General features: G+C 44.1%; 1 protein-coding gene across 2 annotated transcripts in view; it reads left to right on the forward strand.

Moving 5' to 3' along the window:
- Positions 1-227: 227 nt before the first annotated feature.
- CPLX2 (complexin 2) overlaps positions 228-15,664 on the forward strand; it is a 117,662-nt gene continuing 102,225 nt past the window's right edge. The window contains exons 1-2 of one of the 2 annotated variants that reach the window (XM_028718396.2): positions 228-603; positions 9,526-9,615. The gene's annotated coding sequence lies outside the window, so the exon portion shown is untranslated. The remainder of the gene's footprint in view (positions 604-9,525; positions 9,616-15,664) is intronic. The other variant, XM_028718398.2, reaches the window with a different exon arrangement.

Genomic DNA, 15,664 nt, shown 5'->3' on the forward strand with positions numbered 1-15,664 from the left:
ATAAGTGCCTCTTCCCCCACTCCTCCTCCCGCAAATGGGTGGCTCCGCTCTTCTCTCCCCACCGCCTTAAACGTGCTTATAGCGTTTCCCAATCCTGTCGCTCAACCCCGAGCTTTCCCGGCCCCGAAACGGCTTGTGCGGTGCAGAAGGGCGCCTGTCGCTCTGCCCCGCGCCCTCCCCTTCTATCTGCCTGACACGTCTGCTCGCTCTCCAGGAACGACGTGAGGGAGAGAAAGAGAGAGAAAAGCGCGCCTTCTTCGCCGCCTCGCCTCGCGGCTCTCCCCCTGCGGCTGCAAGGAAACCATGGTCTGGAGCCCGCCGCCGCCGCGGCTACGACCAATGTATAGATAATGTGCGAGCCTCCCTGCCGGGCTCGAGGCGGCTATTTTTAGCAACGCCCGCAAGATCCCCCCCACCCGGCGCGCTCTTCCCTCCCCTCGCCCAAGCCGGGAGTGGAAGCGCCGCCGTGCAGGGCAAAGGGAGCCGACGAGGCACCGGCTGCTGCTCCTGCTGCGACTCCGCTCCCCGCCCCCTTCCGCGGAGCGACCCGGGCGGCCGGCGCCGCAGGAGCCTTTCCTTCCACACGCTGCGCCAGGCGCCCAGGTGGGTTATGGCTGTTTGTGGTGTTGTCGTCTCGCTCGCCGCCGCCGCTTCTCCCTCAGCCGCCCCGCCGGCGAGGCCCAGCGCCTCTTGCCCAGCAGCGAGCCAGCGAGGGAAGCGTGCCTCTTTAACCCCCTCGGGGCTGGGCGTGTCCGCGCCGCCGCCGCTTCCCGCTCGCCGGCTCCGAAATGGTGGACGCGCCGAGGCGGGGGAGGAAGGATTGGGACGCCGGTGGAAAGGGCGACTCTCCCAGCCAGGCGGACGCCCACCTCCCCGAGTCCCCCCCCCCCGGCGGCTTTTCCTGGCTCTGCTTTCCGGGCCTAGCTAGTGTCGCTGAGAGGAGCCACCTCTCTCTATATCTCTCTCCCTTCCCAAACAAGCCAAGCAGCCCCATCTATTCGCGCCTGCGGTGTGTGCACGGGGGAAAGAGCTCCGGGCTGTTTTGCCTTTTATTTCGGCTTCACCAGACACTCCAGCCTCCAGTCATGGAGGCTTCTGCAAAAGCCTCCCATTTCCTCTGGCTTCCCCTCCCAGCTCCTATTAATAGCAGGGGTGCTTTTGTCTTGCCTTTCGCATCCGTTAATTATCCTCATTACTGGGACGGGGTAGGGAGCGGGCAAGGAGAGCTGAAGAAGGAAAAAGAACACGAGCGGGCGCGGGGTGGGGAGAGGAGGCAGCCGCCCGATCTCTTCTTATATAAACAGGGTAATAAAGGAGCTTTTTGCGGGCGGGTGGGGGGGCGATGTGTGGGGTGCTGTGGGATTCCCCCACGTACAGACACGCACAAGCCCCTCCCCCAGCCCGTGCTACGCTATAGGCACAGGCCGCGAGGTGGGCCTGCTCTGGTGGAGCCGAGGTCAACAGATAATGCAACTGGGGGGGGGGGGGCTCTCACCAAAATCCGAATCGATGCCTTCTGCACTCTCACACCCCCAGAATCAAATAGGAAAAAATCTGTAAGGGGGGAATGGGGATTTGAACACAAATAAAGGCCTCTTGACTTTAATGTATAAGCAGATCTGCCCCCAGTCCCTGGAAGGATTTAAAAAAATGTACCGGCTTTGAGGTCTGTACAGAGGCTGGAGTCCTAAAAGGCTTCACCGCATAGATAATGCAACTATATTGTGTCTTGCAGAAGGAATGGCAATTCTGTTTTATTTAGTTTCGGTTATCAGATCTGTGCATTGGCTATCTAAACATGCACTGCAACAGATGGCTCGTAGTTGAACAGGACTGGTGCAGCACCATGCATGGTACCGTGGTGCTTCGTGCTCCAAACCTGGTTGTGTCACACAACCCATCCCTGTCTGGTGTACCTTAATAAATAAATAAACTTATTTTCAGTGTATCTGAAGAAGTGTGCATGCACACAAAAGCTTATATCCAGAACAAACTTAGTTGGTCTCTAAGGTGCTACTGGACAATTTTTTAAAAAAATTATTTCTTTCGGCTGCGTCAGACTAACACGGCTACCTACCAGAATCTGGTGTACCTTAAGAGGCACACAGGGCTTGAGCAAAACCACAACCTCGAAAACGTCCCTGGATGTCTCAGATCTCAGTAGTGGAATAGCAACTGTCGTGTGTGTGTGTGTGTGTGTGTGTGTGTGTGTGTGTTTTGTTATATATGTTAAATGTTTTATTCTGAAGCTGTATCTTGGTGTTTTTTGTTATGTGTATGACCTGCTTTGTTTTAAAATTTATTTTTCTTATGTACATTGTTTTGAGAGATGTATTATTATGTTACTTTAAATGTGGGATTTTGTTGTTGTTATTATTAGCAGTAGCAATTGTACTGAATGTAGAATCTGTATTTTAAAAATATGTATAGTAGTTTTTGTTTAGAAATGCAAATTGCTTTGATTTCTTGAAATTGCAAGATTTGGAGTTTGTACCAACATCATCTTTTGACCATACCTGTGTCAAACCATTAATTACAATGGTTTATTTATAAATCAAAGATTAAAATCCTGTTCTTTCTTTGATCAATGACAATAATATGTCATCCAGAGTAATATGGATTATGGTACTTTCCGCTTAACCATTCTTACACCTTCGTTAAGGGAAACAGAAGAACAGCAGCAATTTTCTCTTTTCCCAAAAAAAACAGTTTGGAAGGATGGGGTGGTTGGTTCAATCTGTACAGTGATTGCAATAGTTCTCTCTTTGTTTATCCATAATAAATTAAGATGGTTTATTTAGGATTACACAAATCTACTTCATAAAATGCACTAAAAGGGAGGGGTCTTCTTTTCCCTGATACTTGAACAAAGGCACCTTTACCCAGGTCAGATGTGGCACTGCTGAGCACTGGGTATCAGATTTGAGCTAATGGCAAAGGTCTGAACACCTTTTTCACTTTCAGAGTGTGACAAAGTGCTTACTTGCGGTAGCTGTTGAGGTAGTGGTAACGTGGTATTGTTTAATTGTGGTTTTCATCATGTGACTACAACTGTTAATGCATTCAGCATTTTGTATATAGGATTGGAGGGAGGGGGGAAATCCTATGGTAAGTAGGGGTACAAGAGTGCTAGAATTCTTCCAAGTAGTCTGGATCACTCTATTCTTTGTTATTGTTCAGAAGTATAAAAGCCTTCTTCACCTGGCTTTCTTTACTTGCTTTTTCCAACACTGTGGGCAACACCTGCTTATCCAATGGGATGAGAAGAGAACAACAGAGGGAGGGGGAAGGAAGGGAAAGCCGAGGTTGATGAAGTGAGTAGGGCAAGCACATATTTATGTGGAACAAAAATATTTGGACAGCTGGTAATTTTTGGAGTCTTGCCTTATTGTGTCATTTATCCCAAACCATGTTCCTAAGCTGGCCGTGAACCAGAAATACAGACATGTGGCAAAAATCTGTGGATATCTTATGGAGCGCATAAATTATGGTGACAACATGTTGATGCTTTCAGCAGAAAACATGATAACTGAATGCACCTGTGGCAGTGAACTAGATGATAAGAGTAGTGAGTTGTCTGTTGTACAGATTATGTGGAGAGCAACCTGTTTCAAATACATAAAAGTGTATATGCTCTGTATTAGTGATCTTCAAACTGTGTACCTTCAGTTTATCATTTCATCCTCATTGACTTGACTGCCAAGGATTTGCTGTAAGATGCTTCTACTTTGATTTAGACCAAGATTTAATGTACACAGTCAGTTATCACAGAGCACCAGCCAAATGCAGTGAACCTCATTTTTGTCCTCTCAGGACTACAACACCTAACACATCTAGTATTCTTCTCTGGCTGTGAGAACTGCAGCTTAAGGTTGGTAGCAGAGTCATGTTGCAATTTAGGGAAGCTTTTCCATCTTTACTGATCTTCTCAACTATGATAGGGTGCAATGTTTAATCAATCTGTTAAGATTAATGGATGGAAAACAATTTTAAGCAATTAAAACAGTGTCCTCCAATAAACCAGGCAGCATATTTTTAAAATAAAAAAGTTGTTACGGATACAACCAAAGCTTATTAAAACTACAGGTGGCAAGTAATGTCTTGAAGGAGGCATTCCTTTCTTTCACACAGGAGACAATGTTTCTCCTAAAAAGGCTACCTGCTAGAACACATGTATACATCATTAAAACAAAGTATGTGTCTTGTTTCAGAGCTATTGTTTTACCTACTTTCAAATATATGGGCTAAGATTTCTTTAATCGTGTGCCAGCCCCACTTGGTGAGCTTCCAAAGAACCCCAGCATTTCCTGGAACAAAGTTTCAAAAGCCGGTGTTCCATAGTGAACAACGAAAACCAGCCACGGTTTGTAAGATGGCTCAAAGCTTCTGCTTGGGGAATAAGATTTATGCCTGGAGATGGGGAAGCACACAAAAATTCCGCCAGAAGTCACTGTCCACTAATCCTTCGGGTGTTAGAGAAGGGAGGGCACCTTGTAACCCTGCAGATGTTATTGGATGCCAGCTCGCATCAGCCCCAACCAACATGGCCAATTATGGTCCAACAGCATCTGGGGGCTACAGGTTCCTCATCCCTGGGTTAGAAAGCTTGCATCATCACCCTTGTACCATTTCTGGGATACTGGTAGCACCATTATTTCCTGTTCAGAAGAATCCAGAAGCATCACAAAAGAGAAAACTCTACATATAAAGATGGAGCTTTGAAACTTCTTTGAATGCAGCTGGGGGTTTGTTTCTTCCAACTGCTGTGTGCACCAGCATTAGTATTGAAATCATCCCAGCTAGACATAGCTATTAACACCTTGGAGAGGTAGATGAGAAATTGAGTTCACACCTTAACCCTTCCTAGTGTTTTATTTGGAGCAGTTTGTACTCGAGATAGCTAAATAGGCCCAACAGGATTTTCATAGATTATTTTTTTTTTTACATGAGAAAAGGAGATAAGTCAGATTGTCAGATCATTATTGTGTTGGTTGCGTTACAGTAGCACCTAGAATCCCCTGTGAGATGAGCAGTGAACACACATGGTAAGAAAGAGCCGCACATCTTGCCCTGGACAGTCCTAAGAGCAGAATATAAGCAAGGCCAAGATCATTGTTTGGAGAGACACAGCCAGATCAGTGATAGGGGGGGGAAATCCAGATTTCTTGGTTGTCCTATCATTACTTTCTGCATTCACTAGCCCATATGTTGTCTGCTTGTTTTAAAAAATATTGAACCATATACAATAAAATCTTTGGACACAATCCAACAGAAAATAAGCATTTTTACGTAGCGTTGTCTCCATGAAAAATAAACGTGTGTGCTTACCTTCCTCCGTTGCCTTCAGTGTTACTTGGGCTTTCCTGGGAACAAGGCTTACTGAACTCAATAAGACTTGCTTCCGAGTCAATGTGTATAAAATTTCACTGTTAACTGCTTCAGATTGGTTGGATCTGTTGTGGGCAGAAGGTAGATTGGGATCTACTCTGGAATATTCAAGCTTTGTGTGTGGAAGAAGGGTTTTCCTACACTGCTGCATCTGGTTGCTATAGGTAGAGAAGGGCTGTACCTGATATTGTGGTTTCTGCTGATTCTTCTTATCTTTTAGTGCAGTGATGGCCAAACTTGGCCCTCTAGCTGTTTTGGGACTACAATTCCCATCATCCCTGACTACTGGTCCTGTTAGCTAGGGATGATGGGAGTTGTAGTCCCAAAACAGCTGGAGGGCCAAGTTTGGCCATCACTGTTTTAGTGCAAGTGAAGTTGTTTGTGGAGAAGCAGATAAGCCTCTTTATCCTGTTTCTCCCTTGAGCTGTCTGTCTACAGGTTCCTGAACCCTCCCTGCATCGCCCTTTCAGAAAAGATGGCTTGTTGGGGGTGAAAAATGAACTTGCATGAGGAAACCCTGTTAAATCTTATCATAGCACCAGACTAATGTGGTTCCAGAGAAGATCCGGCTTCCTTCTGACAAGGGTGATTTATATAAACTCCAGTTTTATACTTCAAGTGGTTTAGGTTGTGAAACGCAGTAATCGAATACAAAAAATAAGAAGGATCTGGTTCCAGATTAGTCCCACAATTTCACTTTCATTAGGCTTGGAGCTGATTCACACATGCATATGTTGCTAACTTGAGAACTGCAAGGTATATGAAGTTATGAGTTGGCCAGGTGTGAATGAGGCTTCACATATCAAACTCCACAGATGCCTCCATCCAGCACAGTGGTTTTCAGTGGAGCCAGATCAAACATTCAACTGTGAGCTATTTCCATGCATGTGCAGGGTCTTCTGCATGCTCACAACCTGGCCAGAATCAGGTATACATTCCAATTTTATGAACTGGTGACTCTACATGGGGATCCAGGCATGCATACATTGTAACTAGTGAAATTGCAGCAATTTTTTTCTTCTTAGAAGCTTCTGTGTTTGACCAGCAGATTTAAATCCCATAATGGATTGTGAAGTTTAGTTGGATTTGGAGTCCCTGCCTGTTTGTGTTTCCATGTAGTTGGTTTGCTGAATCCAGTGCTTGGCATCTGGATAAAACAGCCTCCAAGAATTGTCTTTCAAGGTCAAAACAATGTACAGGTAGCCAAAATAGTTTCTGACAGTGGCTAAAACTAGGTGCATGAGGGGAAACGTACAAGGCACTGGAGTCGTTATTGAATGATCCATTTTCTGTCATTTACTCACAGCTTCTGCCAAGGAAAGGAACATCTTGATAATGAGATTGTATTCCCTGACCAACTTGGCTTGACGCCATTACTGGATTGACTCTCTCTATTAAAAAAAAAAAATCTAATACACTGTTAAAGCCAGTTTTATTCTTTACTTCCACAACATTCCTAGCAAATAATTCCACAGATTAAACTATGTGGAAAACTATGATCCTAAAAGATGTAGCAATAAAAAAGATAGTATAGGTACCTTCAGTTCCATAGTCTTATAGAATCATAAGGCTGAATAGCATGTTAAAGTCTTCTCAACGGAGGCAGAGTGTGATACACATAAATCTTGTCCTTTGGGAACCCATTGTTTTGTTGTTGATGTTTGTAATCTGATGGAGGTGACTTTGGTTTCTGAAAGGTTATGCCAGAATAATTGTGTTAGTGTCTAGGGTCCCACTAAAGTCTCTTTTTTGTATACAACTAACTGATATATAACTACCAACTAACATGGGTGGCGCTGTGGTCTAAACCATAGAGCTTAGGCCTTGCCAATCAGAATGTCAGCGGTTCAAATCCCCACGACGGGGTGAGCTCCTGTTGTTCAGTCCCAGCTCCTGCCCACCTAACAGTTCAAAAGCACGTCAAAGTGCAAGTAGATAAATAGGTACCGCTCCAGTGGGAAGGTAAACGGCGTTTCTGTGCGCTGCTCTGGTTTGCCAGAAGCGGCTTCGTCATGCTGGCCACATGACCCAGAAGCTGTCTGCAGACAAACGCTGGCTCCCTCGGCCTATAGAGCGAGATGAGCACCGCAACCCCAGAGTCGTCCGCAACTGGACCTAACAGTCAGGGGTACCTTTACCTTTTTAACTGATAGTTATAGGACTTGCACCAGAGATCAGCCGTTTTGTAACTTCTTCAGTCTGTATGAAATTATTCTCATTTGCTGTATCACCCAGCGAACTTCATGATTGAACAGGTATTTGAACCTGAGTCTTCCGTGTCTAAACCTACTAACCCACCCTGACTTCCCCACTGCCTTCCTAACCATTATCATAATCCCATAGACAGGCAATTGGCACATTTAGGCAGAGTTCATCAGTGGGACCAGAAGAGCACACAGGAATTCAGGCAAGAAACAGGACCTTGGAGAGCTCCAAGAGGCATCTGACATAGTTCAAGTGGGATACAAACCACCAAGTTCGGCAAAGATCTGGAGCTCACTGAAGGCTGATAAATATGGGCACCCAGTTCAGGTGGGGAACTCTCCAGGATCTCAGGCATGGATCTTTCAGTGATCCTTTTAACTGGAGGTGCCAAGGATTGCTCCTGGGAGCTTCTATGAGCAAAGCATGTTGTCGACTCCTCCATGAAAACATGGGATGTGAGGGTTCATAAAACAAGTGCTTGGTCAAGTCTCCTATAATTTTCAGAGCATTTGTATTATAATGTCCAAATCAGATGAGAGAGAGCTCGTCTCAAAGCTCCTAGGTTTGTAGCTAAAGTAGAGAAAGTTAATACATTCATGCAAAGGAATAGACTTCCGTGTCTAAACCCACTGGTCAAGAGACACAAGAGCCTCACACACATACACATTCACAGGGTTCTACCAGCTTCATCTGTGCTGATCTCTTTCTGGCTAATGGGACCAATTCTGGTCATCCTCTGTCTCTTTTTCTTCCCTAATTTTTGTGCTGTCAGTGCAGACAACACTGATCATCAATTTGGAGGTGGGGGAGATCCTTGCCAGCAACATTATGGGAACAGTCCAGTGTACAACATTTGTCATATTTGAGAACTTAGCAGGACTCTCAGCAGAGATGGACTCTTGCCAGCCAGAGTGTTTGTGGGAAAGGAATGGAAGCAATGTGATGTAGCCACTGCTGCCATGAAATACTGGGACAGCCAAGTGTACACATTGAAGGCAGAATCAATACACATCTGAAAATTCTGAAGATTAAAAAGGGAAATGTGTTTTAAAAAACTAATATCTAAAACAAATGTGGAAATGACCATGGAAACTAATCTGGAATCAACTTAGTTTATATTTCCCTTACCACGTAGCACACCCATCTCTGTGACTAATCTGTCATAGTGGCTAGGACAGGAGTCTAGGGATGATCTACGTGACAGAAGGAAAGTGGAATGAAGCCCATTTGTAATGGAGGTTGAGTAACTCTTAGGGGGAAAGAATGGAAGCCAGAAAAAAGGCAGAGACAAACACTAGATTGTTAAAGGGGTGGGGGAGATGTTTTGAGAGAGTAAGCTACGCATGTTTGGAATTCCTGGATTTTCCCCCCTTTTAAAACAGGATGGGAGTAGTCTGTATTGGATCAGAGCAGTTGTGCCTGTCTTCCTGGAGGACAAAAAAGCAGCTGATGGGGTGGGGATCATGTAAACCAGGAAAACAACATGAGGGGAAAGGTCCAAATATCACCCCCCCCTTTCCAGCAACACTGCTCCAGTCAAATTGAAGTTCACCATGACTGCTTTAAAGTCATAACAAATATGTCAGGAGATTAATCATGGATCTCTCACGTGATGTCTCATTTGGCGCTGAATAGATGGCTGAACCAGAGATTCTGGAGAGGGAACCGCATTTGGAGAATAATGAGATGGTGTCCTAAGGGAGTCATTGCTAAGCAGAAGTGCATGTGATGTGCTTTCTACTCTTCTGTTGTGGCTGTTGCCTCTTATAATGGAAGTTCCGGCTCATCGTGTAAGTTACAGACTGTTGCTGCTGCTATAGTTCTGCTAGCTAAGGTCCACTGAGCTAGGCCAGGAGTGGCACCAAAAGGAAGAGGAGGAGTGCAAGTCCAAGCTCTCCTTATCTTGTCCTCTTCGTCTACATGCCTTTCTAGGGTCTGTGCTGCCTTTGACATGCACTGCCTGACTGAGGAGCCCTGGTTTTAGTTACCTGAAGGAGCACCTGCCTGTAGATCAACAGCAAGGTAGGTGCATTCCTCTTCTGGTTCCAAGTTGCTGCTTATATATTTATTTGTTGTATGAATCACCTTTTGCACACATCTCAATGTGATTTACAAACATACAATATAAACTCAAAATAGTTTTTTTTTAAAGAGTGCAAAAACAACTAAAGAAATGTTTTTAAATTGATACAAAATGGCCATGTTGATCCTCTGCAATTATGGTTTTTGGTATGGGAGTGAGAGCATTTTCACGGGCTGACTCCATTATAATGTTTCAGTGATTGTCCTTTTTTCACCTTGTAACTTGTTTTCAAACTGTTGACTTGATACTATTCTACTGAATGTTAGCACCGTTCAATGAAGATGTCAACCCAGTGTATGGCAGTTGTAGAAAGGTTTCATGTTAGGGGGATCATTGGGAACAGGACTGAAAATGCAACTGCCTATATCATGTGACTGTTATAGAAATATGTCCTTGTAAAAATATCAAAACGTAGAGAAATTAAGACGGTGCCTTTTATCAGTTAGGCACTTTCTTAGGATAGCGTGTCTAAGTTGGTTGGTTTTCTTTGAAGCCTGGTACTAGTTCTTTTTGTGCTGATTTCTAGATAGCTACAGGGAAAATCACTGTCTTTAGTTTGGGGTCACCTGAGTGCTTCCTTTGTCTGGCAGGGGAAGGGGAAACTTAAGTGACACCTGGCATTCTTCTCACAGCTCCTTTTACCCAACTCCTCCACACAGTGCATTGCATTTCCTTTGCCATAAATATTTATGGGCTGGAGTCACCGTACATGTGCATTTATATATGATATTAAGGATGTGGATAAAGACCAGCTGTGCAAGGATAGGCCAAAGGAACCTATGGTGCTCGTGATAGCATTGAGGCCAAATGCATTACAGATCTTTACCGGAGAATGGAATTTGGACCCATTTGCAGGAACTGGGAAGAGAGAACACAGATGAATAGTGAGAAAAAGGCTCAAATGTTTAAAAAGAAGCTCCCCTTCAGGCTGAGGCCTTCAAGTAGTTCAGAAACTCCCATCTCTGGTGCAGCAAACTACTCAGCTGGGAAGGGTGGTTGTATGGGTGTTTAATAATGCATGACACAGAGACTTAGGGCTTTGTTCACTCTGTACAAATTATATAATAATAGTAATAATAATAATAATAATAATAATAATAATAATAGTAAGAATAAGAATGGTCTCCCCTTTAGGGTAGCTAGAACTAGCGAGCAGCATTCCATTCTGTTTCCTTGGGATTATTCACAAGTCACTGGGCATCTAGTGACCTGTCTGACTAAAGCTGGTTTCAGTTTTAGGTAGTTTCCAAGGATGCCAGATGTCAGAGATGCTGGGAAATGTAGTCCAGTAACACCTAGAGGGCCACATACTCCACATCCCTGCTCAGTGCTCTCACTTAAGTAGTTGTCTTATTCCAGGCCCATGAGGGATTTGCCCGTGGAGTCCAATATCTGTTTCAATGTGCCACACATCCCTATGGTAACGCACACTGTGATTCGGGAACCTGCTTTTAGAGCTGTGGTGCCAGTTCTCTAGAATTCTCTTCCATTAGAAATGAAACAAGACCCAACCTTGTTATACTTTCAACATCCACTGAAAGCTTTTCTCCCAAGCCCAATTTGTCTACTTTGTTTCTTTGGTTTTAATTATTGCACATTTGTTTCTTCATCTTTAATACTGTTATATGGTCTGTGTTATGCATCATTTATTTTAACTTCTATGTACTTTTTATACTGATTTATTTAGTTGTATTATAGTTCTTTTTTTCTATTTTATTGTCAAGTGGAGTTGGGTTGTAGAGGAATAAAATAAACAGCAGCAACTCTCCAGAGCCTTTGGCAGGGGACTTTCTCAGCACAGGCTGCTTCACGTCCTTTTAACTGGAGATGCATTTTTGCATGGCATACTTTTCTCAGATTTATTTATTTACTTACTTATAATAAGAGTTATATGCCCCTCTGCACGTAGCATACCAAAGTGGCACATAGCATGTGGTGTGAATATTTGTTCCTTCAAAAACTGTATGCAAGACTTAATTGCCATGGCATACATAGCACATGGGCCCACTTAAGCCCATTGATTTCAGTGGATTTTAGCATGCCTAGTTTTGTCTGTGCTGGATTGCTTTAATTCGTTCTTCCTAGTGATATAGTGAAACCTTAAGATACTGGCCATTATTTGAAGGTTTCTGCTCAATTGGTTGTGTTAAGTTTGACCATGAGACCAACTAAGGTTGCAGTTTTGAACCTGCTTAATACAAACTAATCTTAATACAGTGGTACCTCGGAAGTCGAACGGAAACTGTTCCGGAAGTCTATTCAACTTCTGAAACATTTGGAAACCAAGGCACGGCTTCTGATTGGCTGCAGGAAGCTCCTGCAGCCAATCGGAAGCTTCGGAAGCCGTGTCGGATGTTGGGGTCCTAAAGAACGTTTGCAAACCAGAACACTCACTTCTGGGTTTGTGGCATTCGGCAGCCAAAACATTCGAGTTGCAAGCTGTTCATCAACCAAGGTACGACTGTACAGTGGTACCTCAGGTTACATACGCTTCAGGTTACAGACTCCGCTAACCCAGAAATAGTGCTTCGGGTTAAGAACTTTGCTTCAGGATAAGAACAGAAATCGTGTTCCGGCGGCGCAGCAGCAGCAGGAGGCCCCATTAGCTAAAGTGGTGCTTCAGGTTAAGAACAGTTTCAGGTTAAGAACGGACCTCTGGAATTAATTAAGTACTTAACCCGAGGTACCACTGTAGTTACTTCTGAGTAAAACTGCACTGAGTACAAGTTTGCACTGTGAGTAACCAGTTAAAATGCTACATGCACATCTACTAAAGGTAGAATGTTATTTTGACTAAGTTACACAGCCAGATGATGCATTATTTGCAATATGATCGTAAGCATATGGCCTTTGGGGGTGGGAAAGTGCTTATAGACAAAGGAACTCTGAGAACACAGGAAGAGCCTGCTGGATCAGACCTATGGCCCATCCAGCACAGCAGCCTGTTCACACAGTAGCCAATCAGATACCTGTGGGAAAGCTGCAAGCAGGATTCAGGCAAAGAAGGGTATTCTCCCCTCTTGTGGTTTCTAGAAACTGGTCCTCAGAAGCACCACTTCCTCTAACTATGAAGGCAGAGCAGAGCTATCACAGCTGGTAGCTGTTGATAGCCCCCCCCCCCCAATGAATTTAATCTAACTCTATATATCCATCAGATTACTTATGGCAGAGCCACTCTCATACACATAGACCACCTTTCTTTCAGAAGACAGCTCCAAATTCAATTCCACATTAAAAAAAAAAAAACCTGACTGAAACAACTCATTATGTTGTATTGATCCTAAGACGTTTGTCAGAGCTGGAGATAATACATGCATCTCATAATGCACATTCTGTTATTGTGGTATCTCTATATGCCCCAAGTGCATTGTTGCTCCTGCACAATACTCCCGCAAGGCCCTCGTAATACAATATGGTGGGATGTACAATGTACAGTTCTGCTACTTTACATCCCTGTACAGCCTTAAAAGACAGAGATATTTATTTATTTTTGACAGCAAAATTGTTTAAGCTTTCTGAAGTGGAGAGAAAGAAAAGGGAAAGGAACTCTGAGTCACTTCTGATGAGATAACAGTGACAACTGAAGCAAGACACCACCACAATCCCTGCTCAGTGCAACTTGCCATTTTTCTTTGCACAGAAGAGATGGGATCTTGATTAGTTTACAGCTTCCACATTACACTACACACACTAAGCAATGTGTGTGCGTGTCCATGTGCACCGCATGTTGTGCAGTGGCTCTTATAGCACAGTCCTCAGACATCAGTTGCACTGTATTTGGTGAGACCTGCACATAGGTAAGTTTGCATAGAATTGCGTTCCCAAGCTGCAAGCTTATTCACACTCAGTAGGAGTCAGCTCCACGGAACTCTTTAGGTCTTAAAGGTAAAGGGACCCCTGACCATTAGGTCCAGTTGCGGACGACTCTGGGGTTGTGGCGCTCATCTCGCTTAACTGGCCGAGGGAGCCGGCATACAGCTTCCAAGTCATGTGGCCAGCATGACTAAGCCACTTCTGGCGAAACAGAGCAGCGCATGGAAATGCCGTTTACCTTCCTGCCAGAGCGGTATATATTTATCTACTTACACTTTGACGTGCTTTCGAACTGCTAGGCTGGCAGGAGCAGGGACCGAGCAACAGGAGCTCACCCCGTCGCGGAGATTCGAACCGCCGACCTTCTGATCGTCAAGCCCTAGGCTCTGTGGTTTAGACCACAGCGCCACCCACATCCCACTCTTTAGGTTTTAGGAGTGTGCTTTAAATTGCTAAAGTAATAAGGAAGTGCTTCTTCACACCTCACATAGCCAAAAGATATGGTGGCCATCAACAGATTGAGGACAGCTTTAAAGTGACAGTAGACAGATTGGGGGGGGGGGGGGCTAAAGCTTTCCATAGCTATTATTTATTATTTCAAATGTATAGTGGGCCCTAGGGCAGATCACAATAATAAAATTACATTTTTCAACAACAAAGCTCTTAACATGTTGCAGACAGCAGTTTAAACCAGAGTGTGAAAACTTTGTAAAAGCCCCAAACTTGTCTCAAGTCGTTGTTCTTCATGCTACCTTCTACTGATAGACCACGAGCAAGACCTTCACCCTCAGATACCTCTGCTGTGCTTATCTTATTTGTTGAGTTTCTTTCTGAATGGTGGCACTTTGTCTCGGCCCATCTCTGCTCTACTGCCCTGCTTCTAACTAAAGAGGAACCAAATTTCCATCATGTCCCCAATGCCTAAGTATAGTTTCTCTGGTTCGAACAAGCCTGTGATCTTTTGGAGAGTCACTGGGTGAGGAGGATCCCATTGCTGACCATCAGTATCTTAAAAAAGAAGAAAGATTAGACGTACACTCACCTGCTGGAGCTGTAATACAAGAAAACACATAACTGTCAGATACTTTAAAAAAAAATAGAGGATCAAAAATATGGTCATAACGGGGATAGTTGTGGAGCTTCTCACTAGTCAAGTTGAAAGCCATATTCATTAGGGGGCTGTGACAGTTTCACAACCACATGCTGTATGGCAGCTCTAAGGGAAATGGATGTATGCTATCTGTGTGAAGAAGAAACTCATTTTTCCCAGTGACAAAATATTGTTTTGAGTTCTGGGAAAACATATTTGCTCCACAATAAAAAAGCATATCCTCAAGGGAAGACAAGCGGACAGTATTCTACAAATGAGAAACAACCGCTGTTATTTATTTATGTAATGAATGTGCATGGCAGCCCTTGCCAGAGCAACAGAAGCGCAATTGACAGATCTCTGCCCTGAGGAGCTTACATTGTAAATTTAGACATGACGGGCAAAGGAGAAGTAGGGTGAAGCATGGGTGAGAGAAATGGATATGTACAAATACATCTCCATGTATTTTAGGAATCATTTCAATTGGACACTGGCAAAGTAGCTGCTGATTTATTTGCCTAAAATGATAAGGAGCTTGTTCATTCTGAGAGACCTATAGAGTGCTAAGGGTTTCTTAGAATGAAATTTCTGTTCTTGAGGAGGGAAAGTGCCTATGGGCAGAAGATTGCTTAGTTAGCATTGTTCAGACCTTCAGAGGAATGCTGAAATGAAAACCCAAGTAGGAGTGGTTGGTTGAAGAGAGCATGCATGTAGTACAGGCAATAGATTAGGAATGGGGAAGCCTCTGATCCTCTAGATGTGTTGAACTACAACTCCCATCAGTGCAGCCATCACAATCAATAGAAAGGAATTATAGGAGTTGCAGTCCAACAACACTGGAAGGACCAAAGTTTTCCCAACTTAGTGTAGAAAACTGACACCCTCCTTTTTTTTTTCATTCTTTGCCTGTGAGCAGCTGTTGGAGAAGTCAAAGAATTTTAAATTGCCCTGTGGGTACTACAGCACCTTAAGGCCATCCTAGGATGCTTCCAGATAACCTGTTTATTGAGCAGTCATTCTGATTTGTTTGTGTGAAGGTTTGGTGACAGTTGCAGCAACCAAGTATTATTACCACACTTTCCATT

Source organism: Podarcis muralis, chromosome 2, assembly GCF_964188315.1.
Source record: "Podarcis muralis chromosome 2, rPodMur119.hap1.1, whole genome shotgun sequence".
Classification (NCBI taxonomy): Eukaryota; Metazoa; Chordata; class Lepidosauria; order Squamata; family Lacertidae; genus Podarcis; species Podarcis muralis.